Raw genomic sequence first — 22,198 nt, forward strand, 5'->3', positions numbered from 1 at the left:
ATCTTCTCTATTGATAATGAATATAAGCCCGAGTGTATTCAAAACTAAAACTAACCCCAGCTTCTTAGTAAGACTCCCTGCAGTGATGGCATCTTCCCAGGGTAACCAGCTGATCTGGAGAGAGAAGGAGGAGGTAGAGATCCAAGCATGTAAATTTAAAAAAGCTAAAAATTGCTAATATTTTATTAAAAAAAAAAAAAAAGATATGTTCCCAACCACGGATTATTACATTAAAATAATTTTTAGAGATGCACAGACATTACCTTTGCTTACTTTTTCTGCCTTATAATTCTGAGTGGTTAAAAATTACCTTTTATGTAACTGTATGGCCATCAGATATCTCACTTAAGCAGGGTAGAGGTGGTCATCCTTCCATCTTATTTTTCGGCTCCCTTGAGATGTGACCAGTCAGGGGCAGCCCCGCTACTGTGGAAGGGCTGTGGGATGAGGGAACATGCCAGTGTGGTACCGGGTTCTGGGTTGCCCCAGCTGAGGAGCTGCAGAGGAGGTCGGACTGTCAGACAACCTGATGTTAACTTTAATCTCTTTTATGGACTAGTCAAGGACAACCTCTCCAAGCCCATGAGCTCAGATACAGAAAAGAGAAGAAACAAGAGAGACAGGATTTTTTTTCTGGGAACTGGCCATGTCAGGTAAGTAACCTGGTGAAGCTCAGAGAGCCCTAACTACATGGTGCTGCTGCTGAGACTACGAAGACAGACACAAAAGAGATGAGACAAGTCATGCTATAGTTTTAAAAGCATTTTTCTGCTTCCAAAGCATTGCAGATGGTAGATGGCTTCACCACACCCTTTTTGTTCTTGGGTTACTCCTAGCAAGCTTCTAATACTTTATAATGAAATAGGTGTTTATTAGTGGATCTCTAGAGTTCTAGTATTCTAGTTGGTAAAACAGTATCAAAATCAAAACAGTCCAAAGGAATGTTTGTCTCCACACAATTCTGAAGCTATTCACCTGACAGGCTAATGTTTATAGCCCAGTTTTGCACTGAAATCTTTAAGGCAACCAGAGGGAATTAGGAGCCATAATTAATTGTAATAATATCCTTTTACACTGTAATAGCTTTCTTTCAAATCACATCTGATTTTCTAAGTCCCTATTCTTTTTCTTGACCTTATCCACATATGTTGATCATCTATGCCAAAAGGTGTAAGACTCAAATGAGAAAGAGATGTATTCGTGTAGTGATATTCACAGCAAGGCTGTTAATATTCATAGGAGATCTTGAAAAGTCATTTGATTTTTAAAACGATATGAGAAAAGTGTATTCCCTTTTTTTTTAAACAGAACTTCAAAGTCTAGATATACAGTAGTTTCAAAGGATTTTCTGCACATTGTGTGAGCTATTGTTTAGTTAAACTGTGTAGCATATCCCTTGTTAAATAATAATGCTGAGTGCCAGTAGGAATAAAACAATTTTGAGTTCAATCTACTCTCAGTCAAGGTCAAAAAGAGCTGGGATCAAACTCAGTGAGTTTTCAAAAGCTTACCCTAAATATACAATATCAAAGTTCATAATTAAGAAGACTCATTTCATCAGTCAGCTTCATGTTTGCGCAGCAGTGGGAGTAATTGTAACACAACTCGTTTTTTCAGGTTGGCTTGAACACTTGACCTTATAAGCAAACTCCTTTCTCCCCCCCTTCCTAAGATGCAAAGCCAAACCATTTGGTTTTAACAAAACAGAGCTGTCAGTTTGACATTTCAAAGCATGTTTAAATGCTTTCTTTCATTAAAAAGATAGTTTATCTTTAAAATAGACATTTACAGGCTATTTCTACTAATTTTTATCATGCAAGGATAAAAAAAAAATGTTTCTGCTTTCTTGACTTTTTCTTTAGGTCATCAGTTGAACAGTATTTGTTCTAGCATTTAGAATACATAGAGATCTTCAAATCCATGCAAATGCCAGGATGCCTCAAGGGCATTGTTGCCTTGATATTCCTCTTGCATCATGCCAACATTTACTGACCAAAGAATGTGAAATCCAAACGGAGAACTACAATTATTTTCAACAGTAGTCATGTGTGGGCAGATACTCATCAAAACTAGCTGTACACAGAAATAGTAAAACAAATAGGAGAGGATCTCATGCCCCTTCTGTCATCCCAGAATTAAGGCTCTAGCCTAAAGCCAAGTGTCTGATGGCCCATTACAGTCATTGAAAAACAAAACAGGCTCCTTCCAAGGAGGAAGTAGTTCTCCCTTTCTTTGACACTTTCTTTGGGATATGTGCTAAAATATGTTTTCTCTCAGTTAGTGACAGAAGGAGACTTTGAGATCCCTAAAGTTACAGAAAAGAAATCTCATGTAGAGAATCTACATTAGAATATCTGACCCTGGGGAGATCCAATGACATAAGGGGATGCCCAATAAATACAGGTGGAAAGAGGGACAGGAACTTAGTCTCCAACATGGCCATTTGATTATCAAAATGGAGCAAACATTATAGTGGATTAATTGATAAGAGGAGTATTTGATTGTTGACTGATAATGCTTTCTCATTAAAATTAGCGTATTGCTCATCTTTTTAGCTCTCTATTGAACAAAAATTGGAAGGTGTGACAAAAGGTGATTAGACACGTCAGTAGGTTTTACTGGAGAATTATCAAATGAGTGAATGAAAAAAATTCACATTGCAATTGATTAAGTCAGTCTAAAAAGTTGTTAGGTCCTTAATGCCCTCATCTTGCTCATGGAATGATTTCTATTAAAGTACTTTGATTTCTATCTGAGACATTTGGACTGTCAAAATCAAGCCATATCGAAACAGGATATTGCTAGATGATCTGACATTCTGATTGAATTTTGGGATGCAGTAATCTCTTGGGAAATATGCCATAAAAAAGGCTATGTGATCTACAAAGTGTGAAAGCAGACTACAGATTAAATGAAGGAAACTGCATTTGAGACATAGCAGGCGTGGAAAAAGCTTAAAAAGTTGAAGTAGAGCAAAATACAGATTAAGAAAATTCCAGGTCCAAAAAGAAAAAAACCCTATATTTCATCTGCTCAGTATGAAATCTTTTTAAAGTAGCCCTAACTAGAGTAATAATTTCACTGAGTCAAAAGCTGCTCATTTAATACCCCTAGGCTCAGAAAACCCTGACATCTCCCCCTCCACATTTTCTTCCTGTCAATCTTGTAAACTCTGGAAACTAAAAACCAATTTGTCTCTTTCTAGTTAAAGAACATCTCTTATAAAAGTCTACCTTGTGAGACAAACTTGTTAACAGTTTTGGTGATCTGATTAATCTGTTATACATAGGTGGAACTGGCCCTTTCAGGGCTCCTTTGGTATTTCAGGAGTAATGCATTCAAAGTACTCTGGTTAGAAGAGCGAACAGATACAGCTCAACAAGTAAAGGTTACAATTTTAGCACAGAGAAACAATATTTATAGATTCATTGTTTTTTGCCGTTAGAGAGAGCACACCATTTTTCTTCCCTTTTTTCATTGCACTGCAACTACAAGTTTTTACAACAAGTATTATTGATAATCAGCACTTTATGAGGATTTTAATTTAACACAGCAAAGTGCCTTCCTGGACTCTGTATGATAATAAGCATATTGATTTTTTTTTTTTTTTGGTAGTGAACCTGGAGAGACTTCTATAGAACTTTTATGTTTTTATAGAGTACGTTAATTCCTGGAATTGCTATGTGCATCACATAATATATACAAAACATACTAACCTTGCCATGTAAAAAAGTGGGCAGGTATTTTAAAAGTCTGATTTTATTGTAGATAAAAAACGCCATTTAACAAAATCCCCCACAAAGTCTCTTAGATTTTATCATGGATAACTAACGTACCTAATATTAAGCATTAAAATCCAACATCACTTCATTTCCTCTCTTCCAGACTAGATTTAGAATTCTTATCCCAAAACAAATGAGAAAGGTTAAAAACCCCCAAAACTGAAAAAAAACCCCCAACCCTATTTGAGAAGGGGAGAAACATGAATTATTACCTATAATTATGTAATCTTCTGAATTAGAGAGAACCTGAGAAAAACTGCTGACCTTTGTCTATCTCATTACAAAGGAACTCCTCTGATTCAAAGCATAGCTCTGATCATAAGAGATCCTCATCCAGTTCTGCAGGACTGATGATATGTCCAGATCAATGGAAACAAGACAACTGTGTTCCAGTTATTCAGGTATTCTCTTATTTATAGCTAAATATCAATCATTCTATATAAGTGGTCTGATTTTCAGAAGTATCATGTTTTATGAACTACTAAATTTGGTTTATCTGAATACAACACTTGGTGTCTCTAATATTTGAGACTCAGAAAATTGTGCCCAATACCTCTATAGGCACTCTCATTGCAAATGGTAAATGCTTACCTAGGAATGAGGAAATTCTATACTTATTCACAGTAAGCTTGTGCAATAAATCCAAACTTCTCAACTGAATTAATAGCAGACTAGAAAGAGAGTGACAACCAAAGTATGATTTCCACGAGAGATCTGTTCTTCAGAAGCACTGTACTTTTTATCTCTTATATAGAGTGCTGATTGTCTTTTTCAAAATTGTGAACAGATAATAATTCCACTGCAATTTTTCTCCTGAACCCAGCTGGTCTGCCACATAGTATTTTTTTTTTAAATGGTACCATGTATATAGCCTTCAGCATTACATAATTTAAAAAAAAAGTAGCACATAACTTTCTCTTTTATTAACTACAGAGGCTTCTGCTTGACTTTTATTAAAACAAGGAAGAGGTCGTTATCTTTACCTTTCTTTGCCACCTATTTGAGGTAACAATTCTAGGAAGTTGTGAAATTTATAATTACGTTATGACATTCATTTTGTATTCTTACTTCAAAGAAGAAAAAATTGCGTGAAGTAACATATCCTATTAATCACAGAGATTTGAATCCATCTAATCTTTTTCTATAATTTTGGCTAGACATCTATTAGAATGTCAAATACTATTAGTGAAGCTTTAGCTACTCAATACGTACAACACAAGTTCTTGCATGAGAATTGACACAACAGAGCAATAAGACAATAAAGGGCAGCAGGGCCTGTGGCCTCTGCTCTCCAATTCCATAATGTGAAGAAAAAGTGAATTCACTAGGAGCTGTCAGCTCTAAAACATCTCAGTTCAACATGATTTCACCAAAGATCAAATGGAAAAGGCTAATCTTGTTTTCTAGACACTTAAATCCCATTTTCCCAGGCAGATTTACCCAAGGTTCATCCAAATGTGCCTAAATCAGAATATCTTATTCTGAAGTGGGTTTTTTTTTCCTAATACAACAGGCACAATAGCACTGAATACATCAGTGTCACAGTTATTGTTTCCAAACATCAGGCAGAGGGCCACAAGACATCTATGGAAAGTAGAAAGCATGTTGCTAACACTCTTACAGTACATTTATATTTTATTAAAATAATTATTTATACTTGCATATCAGAAGTTTTCAACTTGATATTTCCCACACTTGTAATCATCCTGTATTGGTAGAAAGCAACACAAACCTTTAATAGTTTTTTTCTAGGGCCTTTAACTTCTTTTTGCTTTTGTTTAAATAATAGATTGACAGGAATGCAATTTACTCATACTTGGTGTTTTGTACATGAAAGATATCCTGCTGCTCAGTCACATGCATGCTACCATAATAGTTAAAATGAGATGAATAAACCATGCAGCTAAAGTGTTGCTTAAGATTTGTTACCTACAGAAAAACTGTAAAGATCCTGCAAATATGGGATTTAAATAGGGATTTTCCATTTTGGCATCCAGTATTTAACTCCCAAAGACTTGCTTTGTTCTACCCTAAAGATTTGCAGTGTCCATTTCCATGATTTTTCCCATTTCCCTTCAGTAAGATTTCATTTTCAATTCAAAGACCAAAGTGTTAAAAGGAAGTAAGACCTATGTTGTACTTAATTAGCAGAAAAATTTATCAAGTATTTACCTGCAAATCTGACCCAAGTCACAGTGTTTATATGTTACACTTTGGATATAATTTAGAGCCCTGTGTTCATTATTTGCCTTGAGGATGGGGATGAGGGGGAAGGCAATATTCCCATAATAATAAAATCCAAAATTTACTACAAATTAATAACAAAATTTTCCACTATCCTCAGTGAGAAAGTTTCATGCCTAGTGTTTTGCTTTTTAGGCAGAACAGTGCATGATGAAGAAATCTAGAGACATTTTGGTTTTACAAATGTGTTGGCCTTGACTAAATTGATAGCAACATAGCACTGGTGTTTTGTGTTGCAAAACCAGTCTCTGATTCTCCATCAAGTTTGGTCCTGTATTGAAAGCAAGGGAAGTGCTCCTTTTCCAACTTGGCATACTCAGCAACATACCTTTCTATTTCTTCATTCTATACGAATGAAAATGTAATTTAAGGACAAGAGGAGGCTTAAAGTAAGCTGATTCTGCCATTACAAAAGTGCTTTCTTTCCCATTTTAAAATTAGTACTTATTTTGAAGAAGAAAACAAGCCAAGAATCTTGACAATTATTACTATTTTAACCAACAGCTCCCACAAAAATATTTCTTTTTTAACTGTGGAAACTTACAGGTGCGTGCATTCAGAAGTGGAAGGCAAGGCTTAACTGGTTGTTTTCCTTCTCTTAAAAAAGGACTTTTTTTCTATATTTTCCCCCCACAGTCCCAATCGATGGAGCAGGGAATTCCTCATATACCACTGTATGCCTCTGGACATATTTCTACCTAGTTCTGAAAGTAAAATAAGAAAACCACCAAAATATTCCTCCTCCCTTAAATAAAACATGTAAATTAATGTTTTGCAATTTCAAAGAGGAGGAATAGTAAAAACAAACACTATACAATATGGGAAATTTGCTAAAAACCTCAGGATTTTTCTGTTCAGATACCTAGCATTAGATATTTTTTTTCTGTTAAAAGAAATGTAATTATTCCTTTTTGAACTTCATATGAATAAAAATTGTAAAAGTGATTTAGCAGGGTTTGCAAAACCATAAAAGTCCATCAGAAGCAGGGAATTCTTGCCAGCCTCTGTAAAACTCCAACAATACTGTTAAAGATGACTACTGGGAACCCACAGCAAACCACGATAGAGCATGAGCCAAAAACCAAAACCACATATTACCAAGTTTCTTTTCCTTGGTATCACATAAAATGTAATAAGTACAAATTGAGAAAGATGGGAGTCTATTATTTTCAGGGTTAATGGACAGTGTACTACCTCAGCCCATAAACTGAAGGTACAGAAGTTTACAAGACTGAACATTTAATTTTAAGATTGCGTATTAAGTCATTTTAAAAACATTGCTTTGACCAGGCAGAGAAAAATTGTGAAATGTACCATTTAGTGTTGCAAAGAAAATGCAATCCTCGCCAAGGACTTTTTTGTGTGACTCTGAAATTGAATTATTTGAAAGGAATTTGCATTTGGGAAAAAAAATCCCAACTTTCTGGCTGTGAAAATAGGGAAAATGCCAGAAACAAACAAACAAACAAAAGCATTCATCAGAATAAAGAGACCTAATAAACTACTAAATAAATAGTGATCTCAGTTAAGACAAAAAAAAGTAAATAGAAAAACCCAAGCAGTTAACAGATGAAAATATCTTTACTTTCCCCATTAAAAATAAATAAAGCAGCTCTTTTACCTCTCTTATTACCATAGTATTTTAACTTAAATAACTACAGAATGAGAAATAAGTAATCAAGAGACAAGAATAATAACAGTACTGGATTAGGCAGCATGTATCAAATTAGATGAATTATTTTGCTCATGTGTAACAGACAGTACCAGAATTTTCTTTTTTATTTTCTACTTTAAACTACTGAATATGAAATATATTGTTGTCCAACCAGAATAACTATAAAAACTATGTAAAATACCAATAAAGGAAACCAGAGAGGACCTGAAAGAATCCGAACACAAATTTTTTAGAAGATGCAAAATTCTCTCTGATGCAATGTATTGTTTGTATGGGTTAAGTGAGAAATAACTTATTTGAACCAAAAGTGACTGAGAAGCAATAAAAATGAAAATCATAAAGACTTTTTCAGGCAGCTGTATCCTCACAGAAGTGTTTCTTTTTCAGGGAAGTAAGACATTTTTCTAGAGGTAAACTCTGACATATTATACAAAATACTTTCCTACTTTCAGTTTCCTTGTTAGGTACCCTCAGATATCTCTGGAACAGATGCAGCTTGTATGTTGAGTGGAAATACTGGGGAAAGTCGGTCTCTCTAGCCTGCTATCTTGACCCATACAGTGACCAACAGCAGGAACCTGAGGAAGCTGAAAGCAAGCACAGAGCTATGCTTTCTCAGAATATTATCTAAACCTCAGAAAGATGCAGCTTAAAAAGTTCTTGAGCAGAAGCATTATCTATTTTTTTATGGAACAGTTCTTAGTTTTCTTCCAGGAATCTGAACTGTCATACTTTGAGATCATGTAGATTTTTACTATCCATAACACCATGTGGCAGCTCAAAAAGTTGTGTGAAGAAACAGCTTCCTTGGTTTGCTCTGAATACTATTAGTTTTATTTTACACCACTTATTCTTATAAAGGAACTGAAATAAATCCATATCCACCTTTTCCTCCACACCTCATTTCGTAAAATTCTTTACATATATTCTTTAGTTTTCTTTTTTGAGAAGGGTCCTAGTCAGTATGCTTTTTGCTCATGCAGATGATGTTTTAATACATTTTATCACCTTTGTCATCCTTCTCTAAACCTTTTTTCATGCATAACTGAAATTAATAAAAAAGAATTCTATACAGTTCTTGTATGTTTGTTACAGATAAAAATAATCACAGTGGTGTTTTCTATCTAATTTCTTTATTACATTCCTAATAATTTTTAACATTGATTTCTTCCTTTATTAGTAATCATTAAGTCAAGAAATATTCCCTATATAGTTGCTAAAATTTGCTCCTGAAGAGAAATATAAACAAACAAAAGTTTGGTATTGATATTAAATATATATTATATAGATATTAATGATGTTGATATTAAATATGATATTGCTAGTTGATTGGCTCTTTGTGCCAAGCCTATGACTCAATTTTAAAGTTACAGATGCTTTACTAAAGATCTAAAGTAGAAATCAAGCAATGTTTGAAAAAAGTACTGTTTGCTAATATCACAAAATCTGCCCTTGCTAAGAAGTAGTGTTGGTATTTCCAGGACAGGATACAAATGCTGCAATAGCTTGCTCTCCCTAAAGTCTTATCTGATTCATACAGACCATCCAGAATCTTCTTCAGAAATAAATTCACACTAATACTTTAGGCTTTCATTCTGTGGACAAGAAAAGGCTCAACAATGCACTGTAGCACCTGAAAGGGACTACCAGTTCTATTGCTGCTAGACTAGGATCAGGCACTGCTGTTACTGTCACCCCACATGGACCCTGTAGCATTTTGCTGTGTAATGGAGAGTAACTTATATTAATGCCCTGTAAGAGCCAAGGCTTGCAGCAGCAGAGTCATCTTCTGCAAGGGCTGCTGTTGTTGTATCAGTCAGTGTTTCAGAGGCCGTTTTGCCCAAAGAGCAGCTGGCAGTGCCATCTGCCACAGTCATTCAAGTGACAGTCACTGCTGGAGAATTACATTCATAGGAAAAGATGTGTATATAGGAGATAAAATATTCAGTTGGGTTGTGGTCAAGATGTTTCCTGCTGCCAGCTCTCAAAAGACTTACAGTTTTCAGTTTGGGTTTTCTATTATACCATAAAAGATAATTTTAAGTGGTCTTTACTTTGAATTTAGGGCTAGTTAAAGAGCAGAAAATCCTAAGAGGCCAAGTAAAATGGAGTCTTGTTGCAAGCCCAATGTTGCCTTTACTTCAGACTTTTGGGTCCAGAAAGCTTAAAACTAATGAAAAACCAGTGGTAGAAATGAGAACATTTAATGTAGCAGAAATATAAGACAACCTACAAACTAAAGCAAGTACTAATAAAAATAAGAGATCAATTTGCAATCAGTGAACTTGGCACTCATCAAAACAAACCATTACTACAAGTCCTGTAGTTAGATCTAGATATTTTTGAAGACATGTTCAAGGTTACAAAACTCAAGATAAAAAATTCTTACGTATGGTGTTATGCTGGTCTGATCAGCTTTAAATGTGGAAAACCAAAAAATTTATTTTATTCCTTTCCCTCTTCCAACTCCCAGTAATGCTTCCTAGTAAAACAGAGTATTTGCACATCAGTGCTGTGTGCATTTTTTAATCAGATGACCTTTCTCTCCTAGCACACAAAATACAAAATGTGTGGCAAGGATCTAAAAGGCCTGTTAGCCTTTTTTCAGAAGGTATAGGTATGAATATGTCGTATTTATTAGTACTGTTTGGCATCAGAAATACTTGGCAAGAGAGGCTATAAACCAGAAAACACTTGTTACTGTTCAAGCTCACAGCACTGAAATTTGTAAGTAGTAAGGTCTCTGAAATATCAGTATGCTTTTAACTGTGTTTATCTTACAAGTCCTGTGCATTTCAGGTAAGAGCTCCTGTGATGTGAATTATCAAACTGCCAGTTGTGGCTTCCTGTATTTCCACTTCTCTGCTTCTCCTTTTCAGTTTCCCAGCATGGAACATCCATATGAGTGCAGTTCAAATGACATAAATGGATCCATATGCACTGGTGAACTCACAAGCTAATTTGTCCAAGTGAATAGTAGCCAAAAAGCAAGTCATAAGCCTCACTTTTTGCAATTTTTTACTTCTTGGTTAGTATTTGAAGTGCCTCTGAGGCACTACCTAGCAAGAAGAGTTCTGAAATAAATACTAAAACTGTGAATTTTATAGAAATGAAATATAATTAAAAAGAAGAGTCAAGAAGTTCTATTAGCTTTTTGGAGTACTGTGGCATAAGGTGCTAATACATGTTAACATATGTTGAACTATACCTTATGCCATATTGACCGCTATGTAAAATGTTTTATGATAGTAATTATATCTGTGGTCATGGCTGAAATTTATTAAGTTTTTTTCCACTCATTTATTCTAATATAACCATGTAAGAGTAATGAACAGCTGTTATAGAATGAAAATGTCTGAGTAGTGTGGTCTTCCAAAAATTCATGTCACAACCAAATCCCAGATTACTGTGCATTGCATTCTGCTTGCACATTGTTAAGTGTTGCTCCAGAGGAATTCCTGTTACAGGGATGTGATTGCTGGTGCAACATGGTGCTCACGGGGTGGCTGGGGTGCAGAGAAACAGGAGGTATTCACTCCTACTAAAAATAAGGAAACATTACACAACTATATTCAGAAAATCATCTATCTCTGCTAGAGCAGGATAGGAAATTATGGTATTGTTTTTTTAATGGATGAAGCACTGGTCTAATACAAAAGACAATATTGCAACTGTAAGAGAGGAAAGCAACTGTCATGGTTGATTCCATGGTGAAAAGAATGCTTTTGTTTGATAAACACCACTGCAGCTGGTTACTGCAGCGTACGGTCTGCAGTAAATAAAATAGAAGAGAGAACTGACTACAAGAGTAGACAAGACTCCGAGACTCTGAAGTTGCCTGCCACATCTCTGCTGGAGCACATCACACGCATCAGCTAGAGGGACTTTACAGATGAAGACACCTTAAGAACTTAGTGTAAGAGGGAAGTCCTAAAATTCATCTTGAAAATCTTCTTTCTGCAAATGCCAAAAAAAACCCAAATCAAACCAAAAAATCCTAATCAAATAGGAATTGGTTTCTCCTGAGTGCTTGACCATTTTTTCCAAATTCTCATGGAAAAGAAAGTGTAAGATGAAAGCTCCATTGTACTAAGAGTGATAATTTGTCATTTGGATACAAAGGAGAACAGCTAGAAACAAGTCACAACCTCAGTGCAAGAGGTGGTAAGTGCAATACAAGTAAGCATAATGACAAAATTACAGTTAGTGAAGCACAGACTCTCATATTCCCTTCTCATTTTCTGTTTTCTAATGCTAGGCATCTCAGATAAGAAAATAGGAAGAAACATTTTTCAAATTATTATAGTGAGTTTATTTACTCTATATGAATCATTAATAAAATTTTTAAAAGTGATGGTAACAACATCAAGGAGATGGCACTGTTAGGCCATGAGTTAATGAACTTCAGTTTGCTGGCTATAACCTTTAAAAGACAAAGAAAAGATGTTGTAGGGGTCAAACCCAAGGATTAGAATGATTTATTACTCAAGCATCTATGATATATAGTGTAAAGGAGTTATCAGGGCATTCAAATTAGTTTATATGTGCTAGAATCATTTACAGTAAATCATTAGAATTTCTACAAACCCTAGATAATTTTCTAATACAAACAGAACCAGGTCCAAGACACAATCTTTCCAGGAGACTGCAGCTTAAACACTGAGCCAGAAACTGGTTACCTAAAGACCAGTAAGGATGGCCTGTTTATATTATGGATGAACAGAGGACATTTGCAAGCAGCAACACCCACTCACTCATTCTCATATATCACATACACAGTACATTGAGAGGGCTAAATGTTCAGCTCAGTATAATGAGCCCAAGTTAGTAGTAGAGCAATAGTACTTCTCCCAGGAGACAAGGAGTGTTTATTTGCTGTGTGGGCCTGGGAATTTAGGTCGTATTCCTAGTCTTACAATGACAAATAGCATTACAAAAATGGGTATCTTCCGAAGTGAAAAGCAGCCCATGTGGTCTACTGACTACTTGAGTTCCTTTAAAAATAAATGGTAATTTAAAGTCCACACTGACCTGTAAGTCCCCATTCCTTCAAGGAAAATTAATAGTGGGATCTAATCTGTGAGGGACAGAGACCCATGTATAAAAGAAATAAAACATTGTCAGCTATAAAAATTAAAGTTGTGACAATCAGTAAAGGCAGGAATGCCATATCTCACCCTGCTTATCCTGAATAACTTATATTTTCAATGTAAGACCACACTGGTATCCACTGCCAAAATGTGATATGAGATGCAAAAGAGATGTAGTTAAAAAGACATATTATATTCCTACTTTCAGCAGTTTTCTTAATGATATAATGAAAACAAATGAAATTGCAATGCAAATATTTATAAACCGCATACAGAACTGTATCCTAGTTTTTCTGTCCATCTAGTTTTCTGTTGTCATCCTACATTTAACCATCTCAGACATAACAAACGCTTCAAGGGGACAGAGATCTTTTAAAACACCCTAAAAAAGTACATTCAATCCCACTGTTTGAATTAGTTGTTTAACTTCATAAACATCTGTCCAATCACAGGTCTTTACACAATAAGAAAAGATAATTAGAATAATGAAATTAATTGGAATATTTTTTCTAAAGTTTACTTGAGATAACAGGAGCAAAAAAAGAACTGAACCACTAATAACTAATTTACAAGGTTTAGTCAAGAATTCAACATATTTGCTTTACATAGACTACTGTTAATTGTTTACAGACAAATTTAATAGTGATGCTTTTTCTCTCTACTCCTGCCCCAGCCCCTGAGAAGAAACCGTAGAAGCTTAAATAGTCAAAACATGTTTTTCTCTAGTCATTCTTTCCATAAGAAATGGTTGCAAAAAAAAAAAAAGGGAAGCATGTGAAAATTTGAGGAAGCAGTAGCTCAGAGATTAAACCTACATGAAAACTTAAGTCAAACTGAATAATTTAACTGGCTTATACCTTAAATCAGCTAAATAAGCATGTAACTGAAGCAATATAGACACTATCCCAGCAAAATATCTATTAACCACCAAGTCTGGGTGACTTAATCTAGGCTTGCTACAAGCTCTCAGGTGTAAACTCTCATCCTACTTGCACTCTGCCACCACTTGCCGACTGCATGTCCGATGTTTCACCTGCACATAGCTAGAGACCAGTACAGCTGCGTAAGAGAAGCTCTTTGCTGGGGTAATGTCAGGGACAACATTTCTACTCAGCACTGAAAGTAAATTTGTATCCTGAACAATTGTTGAATAAAGAGCCTTGCTCTTCACATTAACCCACAATTTGCTACTCTACAGATTAATCAGGTTTTTGCTCTTAAAACCCTACTTTGTTACCAGCCTCCATTTATTAGTGAAAAGATCTATAAATTGGAGACCTATGGATATTTGATTGATGGTCAGAAATATTTTGCCCAAAAATAGATTTAGGCTATTTCTAACAGGACTCTTAGTGGCATAGGAGTACTAAACCAAAAAAAGGAATGTTTTGAAAACACTCAGCCCAAGGCTGGAGGGACATTCAACTCACTATAAAAATCTCATTGTCAAGGCCCTGAAGAGACCATCACACTGTGGCTAGCTAACTTTAAATAAAAAGAGGTAAAATGTTGCTGAAGACTGGGAGAGAGACTGCACTAAAATCCCTGATTTTGTTCAAATTTTTATCATATTTTTGGATTCATTTCCCTTGCTGCCAGATCCAGCAGCTGCAGTGATAAATTCCAGATCATTTGGCAAAATCCTTTCTTCATCGGAGAGATACCTGAAATTGACCAAACTAAGTTCTTTTCTTAGCTAACGTGTTATTTATACCTAATGCATTATTGTAAACTGAGATTTTATGGAACATGAAAAAACCAACAAGGTTAATAATCATACCCAGAGCTGCACAGGTAGTTGAAACCATGGAGATAAATACTGTCTTTGAAATCACAATTTAAGCTACTGTTTGCACAGTAACCTAAGGCAACAAATATTTAGTAAAGTATATCATTCACTCCCAAGAGCTCAAATGTGACAGCAAATGTATTTTTTATTCACAGTCTGGGAGGCCAAGCAGTTCCTGCAAGGTACGATTTTTTAAAGAATTTTTGAAACAATTACTGTTGAGAGAAGAGTCACATAAAGCTGCAGGGGCACAGCACAGGCACATTCAAAAGGTTTTGAAGTGGCCAAACTTTATGTACACAGAAAGGCTAAACATTTCTTGTTTCTGGGTCGCAGGCGATCAAGACCTTTGACCTTCAAGCTATAGATCTCTTACGCAGGCAAATTACTTACACTGCAATACTTCATAAACAACAGAAGCCCCATGTGTCCCACCAGGCATTACAAATAAGGTGGGGTTACACTCGAGATAGATTTGATTTGGATGGAAATGAGCCTCCCTGGGAAGTCTGCTTAAGCCTTTTAAATAATGCCTGATCAATGGCGTGGCAATTTAGTTTTAGAATTGTAGATAATGATGCTGCTTTACTATTTTAGGAACTTAGCTGATATGAGTCAGCATAAATATTCAATTCCGATTTTTTTTAAATTAGAAATATTACACAATAGATGAAAAGGAAAATACTTCCGTTATCAATTTCTAATTTATTTGAATGATTTTTGCTTTAGATGAATTCAGTATTTTACTGCTTTCCCTTATATCTTCATAAATAAGTACTTAAGATATGATGTGGAAACAGCAGAAAAATGCAAATTAGAATAGCAGTTTTTCTAGGTATGTCCAATTCATGTTGCCAGCGAGTTCCATACCATTTCTTAGTTTTATGTATTTGGAGCGTAAACCAAAAAAATCCCATTTTTTAAGGGGCAACTAGATGCCCACATTTCCACCACAAGAAAGGAAGAGAAGTTCTAATTATTTCACTTTTCTCCAACAAAAAACATCCATATATAACTTTGTTATGTTGCAGTAGATGTTAGAGTGAGAAATGCGATCATTCCTGTTGGAATGATGACTTTCACCCTGTAAGTTGCATTATCTCTTATTTATTTCTCCTTCAATTCAGCTTCTTTAGGAAACACCTTAAAGCCCCAAGAATTAAGAGATATGTCAACATCCAGTACTCTATATTCAGTGGGATACGCAGAATTAAGTCAGAGCACAACTGCCCATGATTCAGTAGCACTTTTCTCAAAGTTACCACTTCGCTTTGGTGACTTAGAAAGAGTGAGAATTTTCCTTTTCTTCTGCTGTTTTAATGCTTGGTATGTGATCCAGGCTGTTAGACCACTAGCAATAACAAACATTTAGGTATGCTCCAGCCATATTAAGCACATCGATATATGTAGAGTTGTGGTCACTTACCCGAGATGCAAAAGTCACAAGATTTGTCCTTCCCCTCAGGACAGTAGTAAGTAACCAAATTCAGACTTTATTTTTAACTGTTTGTCTACAGCCGAAAGAGCTCCTGCAACAGCAACTAAATGTTTATTGTATCAAAAACAGGGAACAGAATTTAAAAACACATTTAAGATGTACCAAATGGAAAACTCATTTAGGAGGTGGGAAACTGGCATAATTTTCTTATTTTCAAGGTTTAGACAACAGAAACCCTGTCTTCTCCTTGGACAGGTAATACAAAATTAGTTAAGTTACCATTAATTCTTACTTAAAAAACACTTGACTTTTTTTTTTTTTTGGAGAATATCAGAACAGCTTAATGATATAACAACATTTTAAGATTGAGAAACAGCTTCCTCTTTATTGTATTTAATACCAAGTTCCTCTCTCCTAAATGCAAGTGCAAATACATTTGGACCAACTGTTTTGGTAACTTTTTTCTGGTTAATGTTTTTGGCCAAAATTTTGCCTACACATACACATCCCAGACTACAGGGCTGTACAGGATCCAATAAAAACAGCACAAAGCCTGATGAAGTAAGATATAACATTTTTGGGTCTTGTGATCTCTTCCATTGAGCTTTTCCAGCAATCAGGAATAGTTACTTATCAGAAATCTGATTGCACAGAAGAAAATTCAGTATAAAATGGCACATCAAAATAGATTAAAAATAAAAGTTTAACAGCCCCAGTGATGTTTATTAATTAGATGCTAACCAGCCAGATGTGGTGAAGGGGTGGGGAGGGAAATCAAAGTACTCATATCTGTGTATTCTTTCCCTATGTTTAAACTTTACTCACGAGAAAAGAAAGAGAAAAGTCAAATTACAGGTTACAAATTAGTACGTTTTACACATTTAAATTTGTCACAAATTTTTAGTAAGAGTAGAAAACATGATAACAACCTAAAATGAATTATCAACACTACAATCTCAAAGAAGAAAAACACCTTTCTAATGCCATATTTCTACTCTGAGAAGAAAAAAAGAACAGTTTTCACAGGAAGATCTCATTTCATTTAATTTTTTCCCTTCACTTACTCCATTAGTTTTCCCTCAGTTATGGATTGTCTGCTGAGGTATAGTTTCTTTCATTTGCCCATCCAATTTGTCTCACTTTAAAAAAAGCAACCCACTAACTAAAACTAATTGGGGCACTCAGATTGCATTGGAAAACATCTGCTACACCTATAAGAAGTGCTTTAAAAGAAAAAGAGTATCAAAGTAGTATGATTGCCTGCATTTTGACCCAATCATCAAATCCCAAAGGATTAACATAACTTTTCACACTTCCAGAAATTACCCTGGATCTCATTCTATCTCCCTCCTAATTTCAGAAATATATCCATCAATTAAAAATTCATCAAAAGGCAACTAAAAAATTACTTTCACAGTCTCTGTATGGCACCTATTTAAAACTGGTTTCCATTTGTAAAATCTTATTTCTGTGAGAACAAACCCCATTAGTAAATTATGTAGGGCTAGACACAAGAAAATAGGAAGACTCATTCACTGAGGTGGTTTCAGTAACAGCTGCCTGGCTAAGAAGCTAGACAAGGTAATAAGCTTGACTGATTTCAATAGTTAGGAAGAAAAAACATAGGCCAGACTGTAAAACAGAGCACTTGTCATAACAACAGCAGAGCTGTACTGATTTTGCTTGCAATTTGTGGTATATAAATAACAACATATTTACTCATGTTGATCTCTTTGATATTACTGAAACATTATTTCTTCAGAAATACTGAGTTAATTTCTTTTTAACATAAACATATTTCTTGTTTGTGATCTTAATGCTATTTTTTTCCTTGATTTTTCTATTTCATGCTGTTCCCTTACTTCCCCACCTAAAGGTTATATGAAGGCAACAAAGCACTTAAATGAGAAAACAAGTATTCAATAATGTATTTTACATCCTAAGAGTTACTCCTAGTCAAATAAGAGCTTTACCAAAGAGGATAATAAAAATCAGGTGCTAAAAGCACAAGCATATGTGAGGAAGTACTTCCTTAACAACCCATGGACTAATTCCTTGTAAGCTTTTCTAAACTCCCTTCATACTCATTACAGTAGAAATTGTGTCATCAAAAGAAATATTATCCACATTTGTTTATAACATTAAGTAATATTACATTAATGATTAAAAGTCATCTAGTTTAAAACAGTTTAATATAGATTGAGTACAATTTGATATTCTTCCAAGGACCAAATCAAGTTCCTTTTGGAAAAAAGAAAATACTGCCCAAACTTCTTTTGTTTTTGTCCCCAGAGTTTAATCCATGTTTTCTGGCTGTATTTTAATTTAAAACTAGTATAAATGTCAGCCATTTCTGGCACCATAATTTGTCTCACAGAGAGTGTTGACTTGTTACCTTTAATCTCAATCTTTTTTCCTAGAGTACTGAAACATTAAACCATTACAATAAAAGAGATTCTGTCATTCAAATTCCTCTACTACAGAGATATGAGAATGCCAATACTGAAGCACATTTAAAGTGAAACAGCTACTAAAATTCTTTACTTCCTTACCTCACTTCTACTTACTCCCTACAGCTTCTATGTAGCACTGTAATATAAAAGGAAGTGAATTTTAACTGAACACAGTGACAAAAGGCGCTGCTAAATTAAGCTGGTTTTCAGGAAATATAAATTCACCTATGTGACTACTATTCTTGAGGTCAAACAACACCAACAAGCTTTTATACAAAGCAATAATCCTTTAATCCAGCCTTAGATAGATATTAATCTATCCTTACACATGTATAGACTGTCAGAAACAAGCAAACCGACACCAAGCTTGTTGTACTAATCAAGAAACTAACCAATGGATATGATACCCAACAGAAAAACACAAACTTGAAGAAGCACTTTACTTGCACCTCCTCTGTGCAGCTGTGCTTCATCAGCACACAGGAATCAGGAGCAAGTGTCAACACCTGAATCTGCCTTTCCCTGCTGCCCAGGAGAACCGTGATTGACTAGAACAGGAGAGAAGATTAAAGACAGATGGTTCTTAATTCCTTCCAGAATGCAATGAAGCTAATAACTCTGCATTGAAACAAGGTTGAATAATACATATCATCAAAGCTACTATTTTCTTTTTATTAAGCTGGAGGAGTATAAGGACTTCCTATACTGTTTGATAATGCTGAGGAATTTCCTAACAGAAAAATTTATGCCAAAATAGTGAGGGTCCAATTTCCATGATGTGGGGAGAGTTCTTCCCATGCTGTATTAGATCCTCTCTATAATGCACTTTTTTCATTAGGAGAGTAACTCTATCCCCCAGCAAGCCACAAGCAGTATTTCACTGGGTTTTGCTTCAAAAGACGTGTAAGCACATACATAACTTTATCAGTTATCTAGTGTTGTTTGCTTTACTAGATATATTCTAGTAAATTGCAGTCATACCTAGGAACTAGGCTGGACTGGAGTCTGGCTGAGTATGGCTGTCCAGCAATGAAACTTGAATATTTCTACCTCAAAACTATAAACCTTCAGCAACTTGATCGCCAGCTTTTCTAGGTTAAATAAAAATAATGTACTTTACAATGCTGCTTTATTACATTACCCTTCCTGTTCAAACAGAGACCTGTCACCTTAGCAAAAAAAAAAAAAAAAAGCTTTTTGTAAGTGATTAGTACATATTAAAGACCAAAAAAGTCAACTTGGACTTCTCGTTAGATGACTTAAAAGGGCTACAGAACTGTGTTTCAGCAGCTTTGCAGTAAAGTCCAGTAAATTTTATCTAAACCCTCAGGCTAAGTCTGTATGAATCTACAAGGTTCAAACTGAAGCTATGAGACCAAGTCACAAAAGGAGCAGTCACTGTCCTTGCCCCAGTCATGTTAATTAGCTTCTCAGTTTTGGGTAGCTCCAGAGTTTCTGCACAGCTTTCCCTCCTTCAAAGTTAATATGAGACTTGTGACACAAGACAATTAATACCTTGGTCAATACCAGATACAGTGGTTTTCTGCAGATCAGCTATGTATTTTTACGTGACACTTCAGCAGAATTTTTTTGGCACACATATTTATGGTTTTCTTACTTTGATTTTCTAATTGTTTCATTGGGTTTTTTTTCCTTGGAACTATTGCCCGTCATCTGATGGTGATTTTCTAAATTTCATTACCTGGAAAAAAAAATATGCAAAGCGCAAAACTTTCCCTCTTCCATGGAAAGACCTTCAGCCTTGGTTTCATGCTCTTGGCATATTTCACATGGACTTAAAAAATTTAAGCCCCTGAGCAACTTGCACACAAAACTTTGCACAATCAATAAGGAAACTGGGAGCCTTTTGAGGAGTCAAGGCAAAAAAGGAGCTGACCTAAACCCATCAATAACATCTAAATATTTTGAGGTATCTTTCTTAGGGTAGTGACCTTGTACTGTTATGTGTCTGTTAGTAATGACTATAACATGTTGGTATTTTTCTCTTAATCTTTTACATATCCAAGATGCAAACATTGATACTTTTCTTTATCTCTTCCCTTATCTGAGCAGAGTAATTGCAGATTAGTTTCTAATGAGTAACATTTGTTTGCCTTTATCTGCTGGAGAGTCAGGAGGTGATAAAGAAGACATATGTAATCATATTTTTGTGGAGATAGGTCCAAACTTTAAGTAAAAAACAGAAGGGTTCTTGCCACTAAAAATACCATGGCCTTGCTTTTTTTTTTTTTTATTATTTCTATTAAAGTTATACTAAGGAATTAAGACCAGTCTACAAAAAGAGTATATTCATATTTATGTAGGCACCAATAAACACCTCCATCATTGCTTTTTAATTAGTTGGACTCTTTTACTTGATTGGACTTCAATCTTCAGCATGGATGGCAAGAACCAGTAGTATCTTCAGTGTCACTTTTTATTTAAGATCACCAAGTGCATACTTTTTCAGTCCCTGATAATTTACTTGTATAAGGTTAAACACGTATTTCAACGTGTTCCTGAGATCTTTTGATAAATCACATAATCAAATTGCCCCTCCTTCATTTGAGAAAGGACCTTGGTAATACTTTTATTTTTTAGGTCTTTCTTTCTTGAAGTAGTGACCTTATATATCTGTTAGCACTATAGAAATAACATTAGATTCCAAAAGGAAGGGTATGCTGACAGTTCTTGTATCAATAGCCTTTCTTAATTTCTCTGTGGTTTCAGGTTTTGCAATGGAGCTGACTATCACTTCTGATTTAGAAAGCTTTTTAGTAAATAAATTGGTCTGTGTCTAGGTTTGGATATCTCTGTATTTTCCTTAACTGCATGGAGTGAGTGTAAAATCACATCTACTTCCTTCAGTTTGCAAATGATGCTGTTACAGAATTAAAACAAAATACCACCGCCACCACCAAAAAAACACCCAAAACCAAAAAAGTAACCCACCCAAAAAAACCCCAACTCCCCCCAAGAACCAACCAAACAAAAAACCCCCAAAGCAAAAACCCAAAAAAAACCCCCAACAAACAAAAACCAACCCAAACAAAAAACAACCCAAATCCACCCCTCAAAACAACAAAACCAAAATGGGACCAAATAACAAACAAAGAGATGAATCGTAATCTCACATATATATTTGCCAATTCCTTTTGGGAAACATGAGTTTTATTTAAAATTCAGTTAGGAAAAAGCAAATTTTCCTTGAGACCTGTAGAAAAACTCTCAAATGTCTTATTATAAAATCTCAGAACTGCTGCTTCAGCTACTGCTGAGCACCTAAAAATCAATTTCTTTATGGGTATTTGCTCTTTAAATATTTTTAATCTATTTCTTGTTTGTTGAAGCAGACATACCGGCAATAGCATACACCATAGAGTAATTTACCTTCATATTGGCAGACCTAGGAAAAGAGCTCTCTCAGTTGTAGAGGATGGATATTCATCTCCTCCCGTTCTCTGATCATTAGCCCAGGTATCATAGCTCTTTCCAAAACTATTCCGTTTTCCCTGTTAAACATTGCTGTGTTCTGCAAAATCATGTATCTGTGCTATTTTTACCCCTGTGAAGCACATTAAGTGCTGAAAGCAGCCCAGTGTGACAGTGTGAGGCAAGAGTGCCTCCAGAAGGGTGTTGAATGTGCATAAACACGTACTTTGTTTTTCTCATAGCACCTGCCCAAATCCTGCTGCTGACATGTCAAGTGGTGAAAAACGTTTGGCAA

This window comes from Corvus cornix, chromosome 4 (assembly GCF_000738735.6).
Source record: "Corvus cornix cornix isolate S_Up_H32 chromosome 4, ASM73873v5, whole genome shotgun sequence".
Taxonomy (NCBI): domain Eukaryota; kingdom Metazoa; phylum Chordata; class Aves; order Passeriformes; family Corvidae; genus Corvus; species Corvus cornix.